Raw genomic sequence first — 12126 nt, forward strand, 5'->3', positions numbered from 1 at the left:
AAGGAATGCTTGAAGGTGAGGTGTTGATACACACTTTCTGGTTTTGCAGTAAGTTTTACTTGAAAAGGCTGCATCTGTTTGGTGCCCAGTTTGTTTTTGGGGACGTACGTTATGACATGGTAATGTGTTTTGTATCCTGATGATAAACTTCTATTTGGGGAACAATATGTCTGAACTGCGGAATTTGTCAAAGTCTTGAACTGCGCTGTTGGTGTCAACTAAAAACAAAACATTTCTCTGGAGTACAGACTTCAGTCGATGTTAGAAATTCAAATGGATTTATACAGATTATACAGGAAATATTGATTCAGGAGAATAATTCCAAGATCGCTGGTGGTATAAATCTTTCAGAAAGGAAGAAGAGGAGGAATCTAGGAGTGAAGTTGTTCTAGGAAAAAGTTTAATGAATTTTGGGGATGAATCTCTTAATTATCAATAAACGTTTTAAGGCCATGGAATACAGTTGCCATAGAGGGCGTAAAAGATCAAATCCCAATTTTAAACGCAAATTGTTTCTGAAAAGGTGTACTTAAGTGCTTGCTTCTCTACTCCAAACAGATATGACACTTGGGGGTGGGGGTTGTAGAGAGCTGATCATGTTCAGCAAGTGGAAATTTACACTTTTCCCTTTTAAATTTATGCCTACCTATGGCTCTATTAGGACTTTACTGAGTGGGAGAATGTCCCAAGATATAGTAAGCTTTTTTTTTTTTTTTTTTAAGAATCATTTAGATATTTCTAAGACATAGCAGTCACCATATGGTGTGGTGGTTAGTTTGTTTTTGAAACGGAGTTGATTACACAGAATGTAGTTGTTTGACATTATTTAGCAGAATGAATGACAGCATCATAGTCTCTGTGTTTATTTTAAAACTAATGTACTTATTTAGTTTTTTGTTTAGATAAAGCAAATATTTCTTGGGTATAAGCTTACTCTAAGAGTGAAGTTCTAAACAGGCCACTGACTGACACTTAGCTTTGGTAGAAATTTGGAACTCACCAGAATAAAGCTATCTATTGAAGGGTAAACCAATACGGGGGAAAGCACAGTTTTATTTCTTCTCTGTCAGGGGAGAATGTCTTTTTAAATGAAAACACTGCTAGTTTTATTATGTTTAGAACACTTTTCTTTAACTTAAAGGGGAAAGTGATATGATCACTGCAAAACTGAACCATAATTTGTAAGGCAAAACTGTGATTTAATCTTAAGTTCAAATTAATATCATTTAGCCTCTTAAATTTCTGAAATTTCATATAACATTTAGAAGTTAAGGAGTTAGAGGTGGATTTAAGATAAGGTGTTTAGGTGAGTTAACCAGCAGTGTTGATTAATCTGCAGATTTTTATTGGTTTTCTCTGGTTTGGATTGATAAATGGAGAATTCAGATAACCTGCAGATTTATAAGAAAGTAATTGAGCATTGCATTTTTAAATGTTTTGCTGATTAATGCTGTTGAAAATGCACATTTGTAATCTATTTTGGTCATTTTTTTGGTTACTATTTTTTTTTTAAAGGCTGTGTTTATGAAGAATGTTCTAAAGTGAGAGACTGTATCTCTTATGGTTGATGGAAAACAAGGTTACATTTAGCAGAAATTCAGATCCTTGAAGTTTTAATGAGGGCATCGGTTAGTGTGTGTGTGTGTGTGTGTGTGAGAGAGAGAGAGAGAGAGAAAGAGAGTGACTTAAGACCAGTTTTTATATATGGCCCATTAAAGTTGTTGCTGAGTATAATTGTATGTGTGGGGGTGAGAAGTAACATGGAATAGTCTCTTACGAGATAGGGCAATATCTCATTCGTTAGCCTAACTGTGTGAAAAGTTCAGGAGCTATACAGTAAATGTCTTATCTGTTTTATCATAAGGAAACAAACTTCTGGTTAAGAGTGCAAAGTGTACACTGTCATCTGCATAGTTTATGAAGTCAAGAATCAAAATACTTATAAAACACATATATAACCTTGCCCCGAATGCTACCTGATTAGGAGTTTTTTTTATGAAAGAATGTCTACTTTCAATTCCAGACAATACTCTGGCAACAAGTGAATTTTAAATAGAGGTGTAAGGACATAAAACGCAGAAAGTCTGGCAGAGGCCTCTTGAGAATTTATTTGGACCTTGCTCATTGTGAGGTTTAAAGGTGAGAGAATTTCAGCCTTTTCTGACTCTGTGTGAATGATAGTGGCCACTTATGAACTACCTCTCTTCAATGACTCAGTGCTAAAAGGTCAAGGAGAATAGGTGATACAATTCTCATAAGACAAAGCAACTGACAGAGATATTTGCCTCCCTTTTTGCCTTCCTTCCTAAACCGTAGTTACATCTCTAGATTGGCTATTGCATATGGAATGAGTTTTGCAGTATGCATGATAAGGATAGCTTTCAGCAAAGAAAGAAGAAATAGGTCTAGTCTTCAGTCACAGAATTCATCTGACACTGGGTCTATCTGTGAATGCAAGTGAGGGCAATCTTTCCTCTTAGGAAAGAAAAGTTTGTAACATCTGTATGGCTTTTAGTAGAGTAGTACCAGTCCAATATCCTCAAGACTCAAGCTGATTTTGTAGCTCAGTGTGTCAAACTGTACTTTTTTGGTTGGCAGACATGTCCACTAAGGTGTATGTAGCTTTTCTAGGTAGATGTTCACATCCTAGAGCAAGTATGTGTCTCTCATCACTGTACCGTCTAAACACTGGACTCTACAGAGATACTTCGAATTTCTTGAATTATTAGATATTTTGTATGACTAAAAGATATGTTATTTTTCAACACAAAATTTTAATTATGCAGTTTTTACCATTTGGATATCGTATTTGAAGGGATATCTCTATTCTCTATATAATCGAAGAACACGATTGGCTCGTCATTCCTCACTAGTTACTGTGAACCACCTTGCACATGCATCTTTGAAAGATTCCGAACCAATGTCATTCTACTTTAGTTACATGTTAAGAGTTAAGTTTTGCCTGTGGTTTCACATGAAGTAAACACAAGGTCTCTTTCCATTAATGTGTTTGTCCCACTTACTGACAAAATTCTTTGTGATGGATACATTTTCTGTCAGAAATGTACAGCTATATACTTTGTATTATGTAATTAAAAATCAAAATATTTCCCATAAATATTTCCCTACAGCTCTTAATTATACATCTTTAGCGGCAAAATAGATTTTTGTAGGAATGTAATGGAGTCTGATGGTTGGTTATCAAAAGTAGAATCGAGTTTTTCATCACTGATGTAAGAAAGGTATTTTCAAATGAAAAAACAACAACAATAAAACAAAAATATAAGAAATAGGAATGCTTTGTGATGGTAGACACATGATAGGCCTTGTTACATCTTCTATCTGAATAAGTGTAACTTACATTTATGCTATGGTTCTAAAATACAGAAGTATTTCTTTTGGAAATAAAGAACCTATTGTCCTTCAAGTTCCTAAATACATTCCAGTATAACCTACAGTATTTCTCAAATTGAACAAATTCCAGAAACAATGACAGGTTTTAATTCTATCACATTTCAGTAGTATAACTCAGCTTAGGGTGATATAAAGAACAATATTGATTACATATGACTTGTTGGCAGAATTAAAATTCATGTCAACTTCTGAAAACACTAAAAAGAAAAAAAATTCCTATCCCTTGGGAGAGGTAAGGGAAAATAATTTTTTTGTGTGTGTGGGGACAAAATTGTGATTTTTACTTTGTATATACAGATATTTAAAGCATACTGAAAAACTGTTTCAACTGACAGAAATAGTCAGTGAATCTATATAAATTTCCAGAGGTTGGAAGGAGTCAAACAGTAATTTTACTCTTTCTGTATTGAGTCTAAAGTGTAAAAAGTTAAAACTGTAGAAATGAAAGAAATGCTGTGTATGCTGGGCTGTCATGTTAATTAAATAAACAACCAGAACAGTGACTCTGTGTATGAAATACATTTTGAAAAGCCTGGGCAGGGGGTGCAGGCAGGCTAGGGTGAGTGACACTGGCATGAAAAAGCATTCATTGTATCTGTAGTGACATTGGTGTGAATTTGTTGTGTTCTATTAGGAAATAAAACTCCGAGAATAATCTTTGCAGGGCCCTAGTTGAATACAGGCTTTACCAAATTTAATTTCACTTCTCATTTAAAGAGCATTGAAGCGGGATGTTTATGAACCTCAAAGTTAGAAGTATTTCTGGATATTTGTAAGATTTCAGTTAATAGGGTCGGTGCCAGTAACATCCCCATAGAGTCTATGTAGACTTCATCGAAAGCTTGTGTTACAGAATCTATTGAAAGAATGAGTTTATCTTGGATTTAGGGCAGGAGTTGTATTTTTCAGGAAATACTGTTGTCGTGAGATGTAATCTCATGGATGTATGAAGGTGATCAATGCAGCTGTTGTATCATGAGGTATCCTGAGAGATTTTGATGAGCAGATGCAATGCCTTTGCATAGGGCAAGTTTCTTTGGCTTCTTGAAATTACACATAAGCCTGCATGTTTGTAGTGAATTGTTTATTTAGTTGGCCTTCTGTCTCCTATCCCAACAGTCTTCCTCCTCTTCTTTCTCTTCTGTGTGATATTTGTAATTGTATCTTTTAAAAAACCCTCAAGATACATGAGATTGACAACGCAATTTATGTTTACCTTCTTCATTCATATTTTTAATGAAGCTCTATTAAATAATTAAGAATGAACCTCAAAAGGTTCAGACATGTCTATATGCTTATACCTAAAGATGTGCTCTGTTAATATTCAAATGAACGCTATTTCCTTTACATGGGAGTTTAAACTTTTAGTAATTACTTATGTCTACTTTTACTATTGGTAGTATTTTTTAAAAGGCGCTCCCCCTGCCAGGGCTCCCAGGGAGTTGTCTTAACTTGGATCCGAGAATATATTTGTGCTGTTGTCAACATACAATACATAGCTTTGATCTCTGGAAGAAAAAATATCTTGAAGATGTGTATCAATTGTAGTTCAGAGAAAGATCTGTTGGATAATAATCATCAAAAATATTAGCTGGCTATATGTGTGCACCGTAAAAGTATACCACTGTCTTAAAAGAAGATGCTACACTTAGCTAATGTTATCCATAAAGGTCTTTGGTCAGTGAAACTATCAACTGTCGTATCAGCATATTTTATCTATTCATTAGGCCTCATGCTAAAAATCATACGTGTTATATACAGATAGGATAGGCACTCAACTCTCCAGAGTTAAAGCTAGTTAGGGTATTGAGGGGTCAACATAAGGAAAGGGGAAATCCGTAAAACAGCTAAATAGCCTCTTAGATAATAGCTGAAGGAATGCATATAAGAGCTTAGAGTAGGTTTTAACTCTAGATCCAGAATGTTCATCTCTTCATCTGTTCATTTTTCTGGGGTAAAAGTCTATAGTTCCATAGATTTCAATAACTTCATCACCACATACTGGTCAAAATAAATATTTTTGGATTTTGAGCAGCTTTACATTTTGACAACAGAGAATTTTTTATTTGAAATGGAAATTAATGTTAGTGTACCTTCATAGTACTTCTGAAATACAGGTAAAAATATTGCAGGAGTTAGGAAGTTATCCTTCAATAGCGTACAATGATTGTTTGTTTTCATATCCTGAGGTAGTTTATGGCTTCAAGTAATTTGTAGCAGTGAGATCTCAGAATGCTCAATTCTGTGCAGGCTGTAGTTAAGAGACTAAAATTAGTCTGATTTTAGAGAGAAGGAAACTGAGGGAGACTCCGCTAAATGTATGTAGCCAGCCTGAGGCAAAATGTTGGCTTTTATCCATTTTTCTCTTGGACCTGAATATGCCGCTAGGGAAAGAGAGTAGGAAAGGAGTCACGCTGGTGATTTTAAGCCTGGGTATCTTTTGTAGTTTTGCACATGGAACTAACTCTAAATGCTCATTCAGAATGAGGAGACTCTAAAACCTGTTGAAGGGACAGATGACACAAAACTCTTCTGAGCCCTTACAGTAAATTTTCTGGTTATCAAATAGTACCAGGCAGCCTGTGGAATGTGTCATTTAGGACTTTGTCCCATGAATGAATATCAATTGCATTGCAAAGTCTAACTTCGTGGAGTCTTTATCTCATCAAAGAAGAGCATGCTTTGGTGGCTTGACTATTGATTTTTGTTTTCATTTTAGTTCTTTAATAAATCTATTTCAAAATGTTCAGGCTTTCAAAAATTCAAGGCAAAAAGTAATCTGCACATCAGTAAAGCATTTCTTTGTTAGCAAAAACAGCTGGTGGTTTTTGTTCACCTAAGTTATTTTGCATGGTTTCCTCCGGAATCCATTAAAATATAAGTAAATAGGATGTAATATTAGAGGAGGTCGTGAAGAACATTACCATTTATAAAGTGGGAAGCTAGTTGGGAAAACTCACAAACTGAACAACTTCTACCTGTTCGATTTGATTAGAGCTCTCATTCATTATCGAGGAATCAGAATAACCATTAAAGATTTTTAAGTATAGCTGGTCCTGCTAAGATAGTAATAAAAGTTAAATGCATTCATGTTCTTCCATCCTGAGATAGTAACAACGTTACTTGAATATACTCCTACTTTTTCATCCTAAGAAAGTTTCATCCTGTGAATAGTTCTAACGAGCACGTTAGGTCTATTGGTATGTGTGTACACGTGTGCACATGTGTGGGAGCCTGTGTGTGAGATTTTTTTTTTCCTCTGCCAGGAAATTGCTTTGGTTATATCAATTTAGTGGAGAAACAGTGTCACCCAGTGGCTTTGATGAAAACAGTCCTGTAAACATTATAGATAAGCGCTGACCAATAGAAATCTAACATGAGCCACGTACTTAATTTTCCATTTTCTAATAGCTACATAGAAAAGGAAAAAGAAACAGGTGAAATCCATGATAGTAATGTTTGAAGTAATCCATGACAGCATAACATAAAGTCAATATAAAAAAAATGAAGGTATTTTGCATTGTTTTTTTTTGTTTATAAATTGAAATATCTGGTGTATGTTTTGCACTCACAGCCTATCTCAATTTGATGTAGCCACAGTCCAAGTACTCAATTGACACGTGACTAATGGCTACCATTTTGGAAGAGCAGCTATAATTTTTAAAGGGATGAAATACTTGAATATTCATGTCACCTCTTCAATTATGATGGCAAACCTGTGTAGATTTAATGATGGCACATGATATACAGCTGTTCAAATTTATATGTGACCTTGGTAACTCTTTTTTGCACCAGTACTACGCTAATAGTTGGCAAGTCTGTTTTCCCCCTTTTCTTCATTTCTCATTATTGTGCATATTTAAAAGTCTTATTTTAATTGGAGGGGTGGTTTCACAGACCTTTTGAATAAGGAACCTTTATGTTAACCTGATTTATAACACAGTATCAAGATTGCCAGTTAATGATGACTTTGCCTTTTGGAGTTTGGTAACAGGGATTGCTTATGTGTACGGTGTGAACACGTCATTAGTCACGTTCATGGTGATTAGTGTATAATTGAGTTATCTAATGTCTCTTTAGAAATGAAAGTGTTTATGTTTATAGTGCAGGTCGTTATCTTGGTAACTTAGGAAACTCAAGTGACAGACCTGCTGGGAGTTTTAAAGGATGAAAAGTGTCACAGTGTCTGTAAAGGGCTGATGACTTCTCACCAGTGCTTATGTAAACACCACTTTCATGGATATACGAAACGAAATGAAAATAGTTCCATTTTGTGTATGAAGAGGGCTGGGGATTTTGAGGGTATGGAATTTTGAGACCAGGAGTTGAGAGGAGATGGCTTTGGAGCTCTGTGTGATTTCAAACTGTAGGGTGAACTCAGAAAAAGGTACAGATTTTGAGAAAGAGTGATTTTTGAATGTCAACTTTCTTCTCTCTCCTCTCCATAAATTCATTAACCCTAGGCATTGTTCCAATATTACTTTGAGAATTAATGAGAAAATTACTTTTTCTATAAGACATGTTCCTTTATGTATACATAGATATATACGATGAATTTTTTTTTGGAAAAACATTTATTTCGTGTATAATGGTTTATAACTGTGTGTGATGTTTGTGGTGACCTTTGATTTATAAATTCCCCCATCTTTAATGCAAAGCCCATTATTTATCTTTGCGTTCCAGAATAAAAATCGTGAGCTACATAGATTTTTCACTATCACTTAGGAAATCTTAAAAGAACAGAAGACAGTAGAATCATGATATACAAAGAAGCACATTTAGCTAAAATGAAATAATGTGGACTCAGGCTCACTCCTGGTGAAGTTGGCTAAATTTAGACTTCTTGAAGTAGCTAGCTAGAGAATAAATGCCATAATAATCATAACTTACTTGAAAGAGTTTGTGTTTGAGTGTAACTAGTCATTTGCCCTAGCTCATTTTGAAATTGCTTTAAATTAATGTAGAAGTTGGGTCTTGTCAATTTTTTTTTTTGCCGGTCATCTTGTCTATGTGTTTGTATGTGTGTGTGTGTGTGTATGTATATATATACATATATATATATATAATTTTGTAAAGAAATGCCTTTTATTTCATGTATTTTTAACCTGGCAGATTCTTCTCCCTCAGAATGTGCTTAAAATTTACAAAATGCCTTTCTATCCCCCATACCCCACAGTACCTTGTCAGAATATTGAAATAATTTTGTTCAAGAAGCTTGTGGTTTTGATTTAACAGGATTTTAATAAAAATTTTCCATCTTCTGAAGTAAGTTTGAATAACTGAATATTTATGCTATGTCTGTGGCAAGTGTTTCCCCCTCTCCAGGTATAATCCACTTAAATAAACCTCATGGAAGTTGGAAGTCATTAGAGATATTATGGGGGGGAATGCTTCATTTTGTGGCAACTCGTGGAGCGAGCATTCTTAGGACATTTTTAAAGTAGCCTGAATGCAACTAAAAGAAATGGTTCTTATTTTTAAAGGAAGTGTTTCATATGATCAAGTTAACAGGTGCACATAGGACATGTTCCTCAGGAGGCATTGTGATATAAAGCAACCCCTTGTTTGGTAGTTCGTATTTTGGGGTCCTGATCCCGCAACAGGAAGTTTGGAAAGCAAGAATCTGTTGAGTTGCCGAGGCTATCTTCAAAATGTGCTTTCTAGGCTCAGGAACTAAAGCCAGATTCTGATCACGACAGCTTTCACGATAAAAGAATCAAACTTTTTAGCCTGCTCTTCTCAGCCATAGATACTGCCTTGCAAAAATTCTGGCCCAGTGCCTTGCTCATTGTGGGTGCTGGCTGGCAGGTTAAACGGATGGAAAAGAAATAAAGGACTTTTAGTCTGAAATACTTATCTCCCTAATCTCCTGAGATGGACCTGGTGATTAAACCGATTTAAGTGAATTTTTATGGAAAGAAGAGAAAGAGTTCATCAGCTAGTCTGCAAACTTAGATTTTTCTTTTTAATGTATATGTGTTTTTATTCCTTTAAAAAATATTCTCCTGCATGTGTCAGATAAGGGGCTGAATTTGCCTGTGCACTTACTGGGAGGAAATCCCACTGTCAGCATGAGTCCTAGATATTTATTTTTAGCTCATTCCTAACTGAAAATAACCAAAGTTACCACCGAGATCATTACAGTGTAAATTTTAAAATGCGCTTTGAGATTAGGTGCGTTTTTTAGAAAAATACCAATTGAAGTGTCTTTCTTGTTCACCCTACAAAGTAATTGAGAAAGAATCAACCTTGACTTTGTTCCCATCACCTTCTGCACGGTGTGGGTAGGTGTTCTTCTGCCTCCCTTTTACACTAGTAGTCTGTATTTTTGTTAGCGTTTATCGAATAGCCGTATATCCTGAAATGTCTAATGTAAAGTAAATCTAGCTCTATTTTGTCTTTTAATTGTGCTCCGTTACGAAATCTGTTTCGAGCCCGTTGCCTCCAGAGATGGCTTTATAAAATTGACTTATTTAAAATATCACCCAACTTCAGGGCTTGTCCAACTGTGATCAAGAATCTAGAGTTTGGTAGCATAATTTTGGAGTCCGGATGAACTGAAAAATCCGCAGTTTGCAGGGTCTTATTGAAATGATAAGTTTTAGTTCATCCAGTCAATTGTGTTGGTCTATCTAGTTTGTAGTAGAACTTGACTTGTTAAAATAGAAAGTTTATGAGACAAATAATATTTTGTTGCTGTAGTTTTAATGCTTAATATAGAGATATTGTCAAAGCCTTTCACTGAAATCAAAAGCATCTCTTTTGAGTATGGCAGGCAGATTATCATGCCATTAGATAAACTAGGAGTGCAGGGTTTAGGGGAAAAAAAGTTATTCCCAGCTATATTTTATAGAGACAAGTTTCTTTTATTTTGTGGATGTCCAATGGTCTCACAGGTAGATGTTTTTAGAAAGGTTGCTGTTACTGAAAACTATCTGAGTTTGACATTTCTTTGAATATATTATTTTTTTAAAAATCTGAGCATTTCCATTTGAAAAAAATGACAAGTTAATTTAGTTATCGATTAATTCATACTTTGAAATAATCAAAATATATTTTTGTAAACAAGCCATTTTAAATTTGACAGAGTAATAAAACATTTAGAAGCAAAATCTTTTAACTCTATTTTCATTTTGGGACAGGAAGCTAGCTGTGTGTCTGTACCATCTTGAAGAGTGTCTGTTTTTACTCTTAATGATTTGTTTTTGCTGTAATTGGAATTGTTTTTGCCAGATAAGCAGGGCCTAAATTATAGGACAGTTTTGAAGGCAGTAGCCTCATTTTGTCTGTTTCTCTTTATTTATTTATTTTTTACTTTAATAATTGGATCGGCCCTTCTTAACCCCTTTAAAGAATGACAACTGAGCTTTTAAATGTTTTCAGTGGAACTTCTGTAAGGAATTAAGTAGTCCTAAATGAAAAGTGTGAGAATTTGGGAGTGTTGAGTACAGATATAAATGAACACTGATTAAGTTATCTAAAAAAATAAAGTGGCTTTCAGAAAAGGAAACTTCCCGCAGTAAATGAGTGGAAGAAATTAAGGCTAGCATTTGCTTGAGCATAGAGAAGACTAGATCAAAATCAAAACAATAATTCCTCAGTTTTAAAAAAAGATATTGTATAGTCTTTTGGGGATATAACGTTGCTGTACTGAAAATCTAGAACTTCTCGTGATTTGGAAAGAGGAGAAGACCCTGAGAGAGTCACTCCTGGGCATGGGGCAGGAAGTCCAGTCATGCATTGCCTTGGAATCTGTCTTTAGACCAAAAGCACTTAGATTATTTTTCAGAAGTCCTAAGTTCATAAACTTTCTTGACGTTATTACTTTCAGAAACATCGAGTCTTTACTTCTTTAGTGCATTTATCTGTGACTTATAAATGTACCCTTATGGCAATCTTGTGTGAATTTTTACCTCTTCTGTGTCCAGATCGATTAAAAAGGTCAGCAAGTAAGTGTATTTTATTGAACATCCAGGCCTCTCTTTATTTCATGTTGACTATTTGTTACCTTCTAGGTATCTCAAGAAGCCTAGATTCTTAGCTGCTTCTTTTCTGGTTTTAATTAATTTCCTATAACTCTAATGCCATGTTAATCAGACTGTTTTATGAATCCTAACAGTCCATGTTTCTGATTAATAGATTAGTAGGCTTCCATCAGATGCTTTAAAAATCTGTGAGGAGATGGCCTGACCTCCCCTACTTAAAACTACACATCATCTGGTACTTTTTAAATCTAGCCACATGCTGTAGTTCTCAAATTTCAGTGTGAATAAAAGTTAGCCGAGAAGCCTATTCAAATGAAAATTCCTAGGTCCCATGGTCAGATATTCTGATTTAGTTATGTCTAGAATGGGGTCCAGAAATCTAAGGTTTTAAAAAGGTGCACTCTTGCTACCTCAGTGGAGAAACATGGGACTACAAACTTCTGTCTCTTAAAACGAGACAGAAAGTCCTGACTTTTGTGGTCTGATTAAACAAATAGTTAAAAAGTGCTTGGTTTAGTGTTGTGGGAAAACCTGCTTTATCTATATATACACACAGATTATAGTTTATGAACGTATGACATTTGTAAAATTTTTCACTTTGATTTCCCCATTGAGGATACCTCAGGGGAATTATTTGACCACTCTGCATATCAATTTCTTCTACTGTAAGATAGGGATGACAATTTTTCTACCTATTTCATATGGCTGTTATAAAGCTTAAACAAAA

General features: G+C 34.9%; 1 protein-coding gene across 1 annotated transcript in view; it reads left to right on the plus strand.

Moving 5' to 3' along the window:
- PDE3A (phosphodiesterase 3A) overlaps positions 1–12126 on the plus strand; it is a 314149-nt gene that overhangs the window by 1432 nt on the left and 300591 nt on the right. The window lies entirely within an intron of this gene.

The sequence above is a fragment of the Ursus maritimus genome, unplaced genomic scaffold (assembly GCF_017311325.1).
Source record: "Ursus maritimus isolate PB19 unplaced genomic scaffold, ASM1731132v1 scaffold_26, whole genome shotgun sequence".
NCBI classification, from domain to species: domain Eukaryota; kingdom Metazoa; phylum Chordata; class Mammalia; order Carnivora; family Ursidae; genus Ursus; species Ursus maritimus.